This window comes from Limulus polyphemus, unplaced genomic scaffold, assembly GCF_000517525.1.
Source record: "Limulus polyphemus unplaced genomic scaffold, Limulus_polyphemus-2.1.2 Scaffold373, whole genome shotgun sequence".
NCBI lineage: Eukaryota > Metazoa > Arthropoda > Merostomata > Xiphosura > Limulidae > Limulus > Limulus polyphemus.
Window position 1 is genome coordinate 93,459 of NW_013665983.1, and position 11,596 is coordinate 105,054.

Consider the following 11,596-nt stretch of genomic DNA (forward strand, 5'->3'; position numbering starts at 1 on the left):
TATTTAATATTTGAAATATAGTTTTTGTTTCCTTGAAAATAAAATGTATTATAAGCCTTAACTACTCATCTCAAAATTATTAGACCTAATTTTACATTCATGAAGGTAGAGTACCATTAGTAACTTAGTTAATTTGATAAAGTCAGGAATAACCTAAATCTTCTAAGCTGGCCGATCTCGGTATGATATCATTGAAAGTAAGGGAGGAAATGATCGTTTTCATAATATTTAATTGCCACAATAAAGACTATTGATGTATAAGTGATTCGATGCAAGCTTTGTATCCCACTTAATCAACTATACATTGTTGCATTTAAAATTTGTATTATTTTAAACATTTTTTATTAACAATATTTAGGCACAATATGGTGAAGGACCTAGGTCTGAAAGGCGAGGAAAATAAATTTTTCATCCAACAACTCTATTATTTTGTAAGAAGAAAATATTTCTATAGGTGAGCGGAGGTACCCAATGCATTCTAATGATTATAAGGGTTTAGTTCTCTGGTGCATCATTCATTTTTAACATCAAGTAATTCTAATAAATTTGTTATACATGATTGCCTTCATTAATTGTGTGTTGTATTTTAAAATATAAATATTATCTAAATTTATATGGAGTATAGTTCGTCATCTTTACATGCCACGATTATCATACGAACTTTGTGATACTTCTTTCTAATAATCAAGTATCACTTAAGTAGAAAAAAATAGGTTTCTGTAGGAACATTTCCAACAATAATAACTCCTGAAAAAATAGTGATAGTTTGTTTGTTTTGTGTAGCCACATTAGGCTATCTAATTTGTCCACCGCGGGGAATCGAACCGCACATTTGAGTACTGTAAGTCCGTAAACTTACCGCTGTCCCATCGGGGGAATTGAAGTTAATAAAGGTAGCTAGTCAACACCACCGACTGCCATCTCTGGAGCTTCCTTCGAATGAATAGTGGGATTGAAAGTCACATTATAACTCCCTCACGACTGAAAGGGCGAGCATAATCGTTGACGGGATTCGAACATGCGACACACAGATTGCGGGTCGAATGCCCTAGCCACCAATCCGCACTAAGCCCATTTCTCATATCAGAGGCAATGTACGCACTGGTTCGAAATAGCCTCTACTTGAAATTAGAAATGAATAAGTGAGGTCATCTAACTTGTTTTAATGAATTACATCCATGCATACTGTATACGAGTTACAGTCACGCAGAGTTAATAAAAACATTTATTTCAAGCTTACCATTGTACTGAAAATTAATTTTAAAAATAAACAAGAATACTGCATCACTGCGTGAATTACGTCAATGAACTTTATTTTATTTCTAACATTAGGGATGTTTTTTGAAGAAAACATAGCTTTTCAGTAGGTTCTGAATGGTTTTACGAAAACTTCAAACTCTGTCAATTTAGTCAGCAGATGATATCAAAATTGATTATTTCGGGATTAGAAAAACAGCCGAAAGCCGAGGTTTAGTGCTATATAACCTCAAGTTTACCACTGAGATTCAATTACGATTTGTTTTACTTTTATTGTTGTTAAGAGATAAAATAACAGTGTACTCAAGTAAGTCATTACAGAACTCAAGTTTCAGTTGTGTAAGAGAGTCTTGCCCTGAAGAGAATTAGGTCAGCCAGTCATTGAACTTGACACTAGTAATTGTTCCACGGAAAGTCAGTCTGTCTGACTTTCCTCCAGAAAACAAGTCGCGGAAAACAAAACAATAAAGATATTTCCAAACTTTAAAGATACATTTATCCTGAAATAGACAAAGGAGGTTAATCTGTGTAGTATAATCTTCAAGCATGCCTATTATTTATGTTTATTAGATTTTTGACAATAGAAAAAACCCTAAGTTTATTTAATGATAAAAGTGATAGTTTTGAAAAGATTGTAGACTCGAACGAATATTATCATCTGAAAATACGATAAAGAAAATGTACTTTCATCGTTCAGAGGGATGAACATGTTTCGAAGATCAATTACATTTTCACGATAAAACCAAATTTATGAGACTTATCATGGATCTTACAAAAGCCAAGGAGACATTGTTACAGAGATACTTACTGAAACTAAATAAATAATAATGATAAGGTTTTTAAACAACTTAAACATTTTTCACGATAAAACCAAATTTATGAGACTTATCATGGATCTTACAATAGCCAAGGAGGCATTGTTACAGAGATACTTACTGAAACTAAATAAATAATAATAATGAGAAGGTTTTTAAACAACTCAGATCAGTAGGTTCGAAAGCAGGTATGTTAATAAAAAAGTTTGGCACGTGAGATCCATGATGTTTAATACTGAAACTTTCAGTTATAAACTTTCTTAAAACTCGTAGCTTTATCGACTTCATTGTCAAGAACATATATGAATTTATTGAGTTGGTCAAGAGCTTGTTAATTAAGGAGGGGTGTTATTGTTTTAGCTTGAACCTGGCATGATTTGGTGGACTGGGTGTTCGACTGTCAATCTGCGGGTAGCAGGTTTGAATCCCCTTCGTCGAACATTCTCGACCTACATGCTTGCCGACTGCGCCAGCCACCCGTGAGTAAAAATTCTTGACTTACCAACATACCTGCCGACCCCAAACTTGTTGGGATTAAGGTCGTTATGATGAAGAAGATTATTGTGTTAGGTTTGACATTGAATCCTTATATACAAACATACCGCTATCAGAGACGATTGTTTTATCTGGTATTTAAAGATACTTAACACATTAATGGATTAAATAAGTATATCGTTCATATGTTATTAAGAACAGCAACAGCTGGATGGCTGGTTATTTTAGAGCAGAGCCACATTAGACTATCTCTTGTGTCCACCAAGGGGAATCGAACCTCGGATTTTAGCATTGTAAGTCAGTAAACTAACTGTTGTCTCACCGGGGGACAAACGGTTAAAGAACAATATAATTTAGTTTTTACGGTAGTTTATGTAATCAAGTTATTCTAAGACACTATGAGTAAACGTAATGAAGAATGTATAACGACATGTTAAACACACTATATCTGCTATATACGGTGCCGTCGAAGCCTTTCGCCCAATTCCAGTGCTCAGCTAGGATATAACAGACACAGTAGTGATTAAGAGCCACTTTTCTCTTACCACTGTTGACCTTAGAGAGGTATTTAGTCACCCCTAGACAAAATATGAAGCGCTTATGTAGGCTAAGAGTATCTAAATGACTCTGTGCTAAAAGTAAGGTATAGTGTTTTGCATAGTGCATATGTATTTTTTACTATGTGGAAAAACATTAATTTTTCATTTAATAGAGAACGAAGCTTCTTAAAACTGAAACTGATAAAACTTATCCGAGATCCACGATGGCACAGAAGAGTTTAGTTGATCTTATTTTCATATCCTTTTAGCATCTGGCTTGAAAAAAAACTTGCCAGAGATTCTGTTTAACAAAAGCTCGAAAAGGGAATTTTAGATGAAATATTTATTATTTTTCGTTTTTATTGTATAAATGTTTGTTTGAATTTCGCGCAAAGCTACACGAGGGCTATCTGCGATAGCCGTCCCTAATTTAGCAGTGTAAGACTGGATGGAAGGCAGCTAGTAATCACCACTCTTTTACCAACGAATAGTGGGATTGACGATCACATTATAACGCCCCTACGGCTGAAAGGGCGAGCATGTTTGGTGTAACGGGGATTCGACCCTCAGATTGCGAGTCGAGCGCCCTAACCACCTGGCCATGGCGGGCCTGTATAAATGTAGAACTCAATATTTTGCATCAACCGTGGCTCATGGAAGAATTCTCAATGCAGCGTTTGAATTTGGAAATATAGAGGAGATCGTGAATCGTGGCCTTCAGATATGTTTTTATTAGTTTCGGTTTTGAGAGGCTTCGTTCTCCATATAGGAACTGTGGCTCACAATGTCAGAGGAATTATCAGTGTAATGTATGAATTTGGGAACAGAGAGATGATTGTATTCTTCACTAAGTCATCCACTGCATGAATAGAAATAAGTTTCCATGGGATAATTACTGACACTGCTTTGAGTTTATTACAAAACTCCTGTTCATTAATATCTCACAATTGAGAACTTTGATCTATAAAAACAATGTGAAGACCCATGCTGTGTTTTCTGATGTTTCCCAAACTCTATTGTTTTAATTTAGATATGTCATGCAGGAACAGAAATAAGTCACTGTGTTGTTGTAATACAACGAATTTTTCTTGTAGACACAGTGTATTGGTGCCAAAAATGGTATAGGAGAAGTTTATATTGAACTGTTTCCCTGGATTTTGAATGGGTTTACTTCGTTACTCATATTAAAACATAGATTTATTTTATTTTTGTTGAATTCCAGTCTCTGTTTGGATATTCATTTTAATCTCCATATCTTTGGCAAGTACATTTACACTCATAAAGACCCTTGGAAATCCTTTAAAAGACCAAACATTTCCTGTAACAGGAATTGCAGATGATCAATGAGAGCTCTGTAGTGTTTTACTTACTATGTTCACTTCAAAAAGCATGCCCTGCCAAATCACGAGACAACACAGATATCTGAAGCTTCGGAGCCTCACACTTGTTATTTTTCCATGAGTTCCGATGGCCATTCGTGTTTTCTGCTAGAGCTACTAAAGCAGTGTACACCTCTGTAACTTGGTAATGAATAACATGCACAGCTTTTAGTGTACTTTTCTATCACGTGTTTGTTAGTGGCTTGAAAATTAGTGTAATTACAAATTTCTTGAGAATATTCAATCTCTACGTACATCCAGGAAAACAACAACAACACTTTGAATCACTTCAAAAAAGAAAAAGAGCACGTATTCAATAGAGCAAATATGAAAGACAATAACAATAGAATTCAATCCCGAATTCTGGCAGTAAGCCCAGGAGCATTCTTTGTGCTCACTCACTGACTCAGTTTTGTTGTTAATGGCACTGTAGTGTTCTATCCCACGTTTTCAAAACCGAATCCTAATTCTTTAAATATTTGCAATTGCAGACATATCTGTCATACCAGTGCCCAATAAATCTTTTGTTTCAACGAAGTCCCTAAATAGTTCTATAATTCCGACTTGAACAGAACCTGCTTTGTCATTTCTTCTTCGTGACTGATTGCCGTAGTAAAATCCATTACAATGAAGAAGTATTTCGCGTTTTTACCAAACTCACGATGCTGTGAATGATTTTTATCAACTAGCAGCTGAATGAGTGCGTTTTGAATTATTCTTCAAAAATAACGTTCTTTACCTGCCAGCGTTTTTACTCTCCTCAACTATACTTATATTACAAAATCAGGCACTCAAAAAAATTATAAGTCTAGAACTTCTGATTGAGATTAAGACACAGCTGAGCTAAGCACTTTACGACAGTTATAAACACTTTGTCAATGCTCAGTCTCAGACTTAATCAAAGGCTGACTTTTTCAATTTGGGGGTCTGTTTCATTTCTAGGTATATTTTTAGGTTTTGCCATTTTTAAGAGCTTCCTATTGATAAGACGACGTCTTGCGTTTGATTAATATTTCCTGTATATTTTTACAGTCATTCATACTATTATCATTCAAGGCAAATCATGTTGAAGGGAGAATCTTAGAGCAGAAACAATGCATTGCAACTCATTTAACCTTTGTTTTTCTTCTCTATTAGTAAGATAGCGGTTACAAGAGGTTCTAACAAATCATCTTCCATTTTTGTCCTGTGACATCGTTTGATCACTGTGCAGGATCACTTAAAACTACAATGATGTGACGATCATCATTCATTTCATTGTTGGCAATAATTTTTGTGTACGGTTGTTCTTTGCTTGCTATTTTTTGCTGCTTTTTTTAAATGCACTTGTACTTAGCACCAGACAGGCAATATCTACTGTCCAACGTTTTGTGTTTAAACACTAACAAAAATTTACTAATTAAAGTCACTGAAATCATAACAACCAAAACATTATTTTCTATGTCGTTCTACATTCCACGTGGCAGAGGTTCTCGAAATTACTTTATCATGTGCTTGACAGGCGCTAGTCATAGGTTAGACAAAGCTAAATATTAGAGCATTGAAATGTAATACAAAACTTATAAATCAATAAACATTAAAAATCTCAGAAAGCAATAAATATTAGAGTATTGAAATGTAATACATAGATCAAAAGTAATAGACATTAGAGTGTTGAAATGTTATACAAAACTCAGAAAAGTGATAAATATTATAGCATTAAAATGTAATACAAAACCCAGGAAGAAATAAACATTAGAGTATTTACATGTAACAGAATGCCTCTCTCCTATTTAGACATTACTGGCGCTGAAAATTTTGCAATGTTTCGTTTCTATCTGTTTTCTTCTTCCCGTCAATATCAGTCTTTATTATCTTATTTTCCATCTTATGATTCATCTTCCTTTAATTTCTTTTTTTTTTTGTTCACTTTAGTTTTCTGTTTTCAACATTTTCCCCTACTTTGCTACCAATATATTTCGCCGCCCCAGACAAATGTCTTCTTCGCCCACTCACTAAGATTGGCTCTATTTTGTATTGTCTCTGCCTGCTATGCAAATTTATAAAGGAGAGAACAAAGGAACAAGAAGCAAGATCATGCGAGCAATTATTACGTCATATACGAGGGAGGTTAACTTTGGGGAGGGTCTTTTTTTACGTTTTTGTAATGTGCTCATCTACCTTATTAGTGTAGAAACGTAAACATGCTCCATTACTTTATTGTTTAGTTACATTCGTAACCTGTATATGAAAGTCAAAGAAGTTTCATTTACTCATGCTGTTCTTCACATCGAAATAAAAATATTAATTACGAAAAACAACTCCTACAAATTAACTGTGTCAGGCGTGGCCCAATAGTCCACGTGGCAGACTGTGATTCTGAGTTTCTGTGGTTCGCGTTCCGTTACCGCTAAAAATAATGAAATCGTTCTCGGCATTTTAAGGCCATTAGTGCTTTGTTAGAGTAACAGTCAAATCCCACTATTCGGTCTGACAAGGGTATCCCAAGAATTGACGGTGGGTGGTGTTGACTAGTTGCTTTCCATCTATCTATACTTCAAAACTAAAGCAGCTAGCCCTCGTGTAGCTTTGCGCAAAATTCAACAAACAAACTTTAATTTTCAACAACTTAATTGAAAAACGTTTACATTAACATAAATTACGCAAGCTAGATTTTACTACATTCCACTTCGAACGGAGTCTAATCGAAGATCTTAAAATTTGTTTTCTTTAGAGATTGCCATAGGACATAGCAATATTTTTGCAGAAGCCATATGATCGTAATAAAACATAAAAGTTAACTATCAAAACAGCACTATTAAAACAGGAGTCATTTCTTGCTTTAGAATTCTGAAATATATCAGTATTCGATTTGTTTTGTAAAAATCGACTGTTTGTTTGCTTGTTTTAGCGCAAATCTGCAGAATGGGCTATCTGCATTCTGTTCACCACGGGGAAGCAAACCCCGAATCTTAGCGTTGTAATTTAGTAAACAGGGGGGGGGGACAAAGAGAGGCTGAAAAACTATTGATCAGAAAGTGTAAAATGGCTTGTTATCTTTCTGACCCGGATCAGGGATCTGCCTGAACCCAGGAAAATCACTCCACATCAGAAACCTCCAGGTGTGCTCGTTACTGGATCTAGAATTGGGAAATGGTAAGTCTCAACTCTCATGGCCAATAACGTAAGTCAAGTTTCTAGCCTATGTAAACACCCACTGAAGAACAAAGTTGGTCAGAGTTATCTGAGGTAGGGGGTAGCTTTAGGAACTCGTTTTTATGTATTTTGTACAGGAACTTTACGTATATCGAAGAAGTATTTAGTAATACGTCATAGAAAAACATGTAAAGCATTTAGCTATGTAAAAATGGTTAAGTATAAACAAAGGTTACTTCTAGTGGGAATCTCTATCTTTTAGGTTAATGAACCTAAAAATAGAGCTTCTCACTAGGATCAAAACAATAACTATTGTTTTGATCCTAGTGAGAAGCTCTATCTTTTAGGTTAACTATTGTTTTGATCCTAGTGAGAAGCTCTATCTTTTAGGTTCACTATTGTTTTGATCCGTTTGTGAACTAAGAATGTAATTTCAAAATGAGTAATCTTGTCTCTAATCTGCAGATGTAAAGTACTTACTTAACTAGAAGCGAGGAGTGAAAACAGCGCTTAGATTAAAGTGTCGAAATATTATTTTGAAAGTTGTTCATTATTGCACATGGTATTCAAACAGCGATTTGAACACATACTAAAACACACATTAGATCGTATCGTAATCGTTTCCTGATCACCTCTGTGGTAACTGCTTCCTATTGTCATACAAATATAGCATAAAATAAGGAAACATAATTGAAAATGAAAAACATCTTGAGTTATTTAACAGGTATGAAGTGGAAAGTACGTTTTAATACAAATGTGCAATGAAACAAAAAGTGTGAAAGAAGCACAAGAGATGAATAACAATAAAAAGTAAATAGTTATACAAATTACATGAAGATAACGAAAAAGTTAGCAGTTAAATTGATTAAAGAAAGAAGACAAAGAAAATGACATGAAGAGTAAGGCATTTTATAGATTGAAATATGTATAGATTTGGCGTATTTTATTATTTTAATTAAATCTCATCAAAAACACTTAATGAAAAAACATTCAAAATTGCCCGAATCCGAGAGATATCCTAGAACATGATTTTGACTTACCGTATTTCAGTGTTGTCTATTGCCGTGTTGATTATGACTCTCAATATAGTACAAGCGTATGACTTATCGTGTTTGAGTGCGTACTATTACGGTGTTTATTAGGGATCGTTATACAGAACACGCATATCACTTACCGTGTTTATTAGGGATCGTTATACAGAACACACATATCAATTACCGTGTTTGAGTGCGTACTATTACAGTGTTTTAGGGATCGTTATACAGAACACACATATCACTTACCGTGTTTGAGTGCGTACTATTACCATGTTTATTAGGGATCGTTATACAGAACACACATATCACTTACCGTGTTTGAGTGCGTACTATTATCGTGTTTATTAGGGATCGTTATACAGAACACGCATATCACTTACCGTGTTTGAGTGCGTACTATTACCGTGTTTATTAGGGATCGTTATACAGAACACGCATATCACTCACCGTGTTTGAGCGCGTACTATTACCGTGTTTATTAGGGATCGTTATACAGAACACAGCATATCACTTACCGTGTTTGAGTGCGTACTATTACCGTGTTTATTAGGGATCGTTATACAGAACACACATATCACTTACCGTGTTTGAGTGCGTACTATTACCGTGTTTATTAGGGATCGTTATACAGAACACACATATCACTTACCGTGTTTGAGTGCGTACTATTACCAGGTAGATTTGGAATCTCATTCAGTATTAAGTGTTCGTTCCCGAATGATGGCATTTTGAATTCTAAAAAACAATATTTTCCTCTGAATGATTCTTTTGCTTTCATATTTTTGTTTTCATTTCCTACAGAAATATCCAAACATTCGTTGTAGGATCCCATGTCGGCCATAGTGCCCGTTAACACTCCTCCAGGGATCTTGCCTGAGGAATCGATCACTGTAGGGGAATAATTAACTAATTAGCATAATCTAACACAATACAAATTTGACATTTGTTGGTACTTATCTTAAAATAAAATCATTGTTTGAAGGTTTCATTCAGTGATCTATTTTTTGTTGATCGTGATTAGACACTACTTGACATTAACTTTTAAATGAAAAAGCCGATAATTAAAAACAACCGTTAAGAAGTTATGTTTTTTTTTAAGCATTTATATTTTCATAAGTGAGCAAATATATATACATATTGTAACATATGTAGCATAAACTGTAAATACATGCATAAATATACATACAGAGAAGATACGGGGCAATTTATGCTATATTTATATCTTGGTAGTACTTTTTTCAAGTAGAAGTCGAGTTCTAGTCAATGCTTCTAAAATAGATATTTTAAGAAGTTCATACCACTTGAGATAAGCGTTTTCGTACTTTGAACAATTGCATAAAACGTAGTTATTTATATACATACTCTTGTTAAAACAAGTATTTAAAATGAGGTCAGATTATAGAGGTAACAGTAAATAGCTAAATGTGTATTGTTCAAAATATCCCCTTCCAAAAAACAAAAACAAATAAGACTAAAAGTATGGCATTATACAAATTAAGTTAAAAAAAATTTAGAAAGCAGTTCCGTTTATTCTAGGAAGATTGGAGTTCTTGTTGCAGTTACAGAGAAATAAATAAATCCTATAAACAATCATCCTTGGACTAGTAAGTCAATTAATTCCCATCTTTACAATAAACCACGAAAATTTGATTAGACTGGTGAACAGACAAAACTGATGAATAGTGGCAATAACATTTCACACTAAAATCAAATCTGTATATCAATATATATATACCAAGCATTAGTAGATATAGCATAACTTCTAGGGTAAAATGTTTTTGAAAACTCACTTTTAATGGCCCATACTTCCAGTTTCCGCAGGGCAAACACTGTCTTCATAATCGACGCTGAGCATGTGGGAGACAACTTGACTTTGTGTCTGTTACGTATAAAGAAAGGCAGAGCTCGCTTTAACGCTAAGTTGAGAGAAGTTTTCAACGTGTCTTCAACCTCTTTGATTTCTTTTAGGGCACTGTACTGAGTAGTAGTAGCAGGATCCTCTTCAACTTTATTTGTGTTCGTTGGTTTTTCAAACTGTTTTTGTTCGTCAATGGTAGATATAGAAGCATCTTTGCTGTAGGAAACGCGACATAAAATCGCAACCAAAAATATTAAACGAGAAAGATGACAGTTTCCCATTTCCATTTATCAACCACCACGATACTTGAGAGAGAGTTTTTAACGCTTACGGTGCGAATTCCTAGCTTACCAACCAGTGTAAAATACCCCATCCACTTGTTTGGTCCTCTTTGAAACTTTCCAACGTTCATACATACTTGCGCAACGGCCGTCTAGATATGTTGATCCATTGGTTGCGTTCGTCTGTAAGAAAGTTAGTTGACCTATATAAGTAACAACCCATACAACTTCCCATCAAATAGTATGGCGGTTGTATTTAAAATAAGACAGGTTCTAAAAATAAAAACGTAATCTCACTGAAACGTGGTGTACTTTTAGTTCATTCCAATCTAAATACACACTGAGTATTTGAAACACCAAATAACAAAAAATCCGTAACCTGACATTTTAACTAAATAATCGAATTACACATTCTGAGGGCCCGGCATGGCCAGGTGGTTAGGGTGCTCGACCCGCAATCTGTGGGTCGCCATTTAAAAAACAGAATACATTAACATGAGGTTTATTATTAAAAACCTGTAAACAACTTTCCGATATATGCTAGACGCTCACGTTGTGAGAACACTAATCACATTAACATGAGGTTTATTATTAAAAACCTGTAAACAACTTTCCGATATATGCTAGACGCTCACGTTGTGAGAACACTAATCACATTAACATGAGGTTTATTATTAAAAACCTGTAAACAACTTTTCGATATATGCTATACGATCACGTTGTGAGAACACTAATCACATTAACATGAGGTTTATTATTAAAAACCTGTAAACAACTTTTCGATATATGCTATACGATCA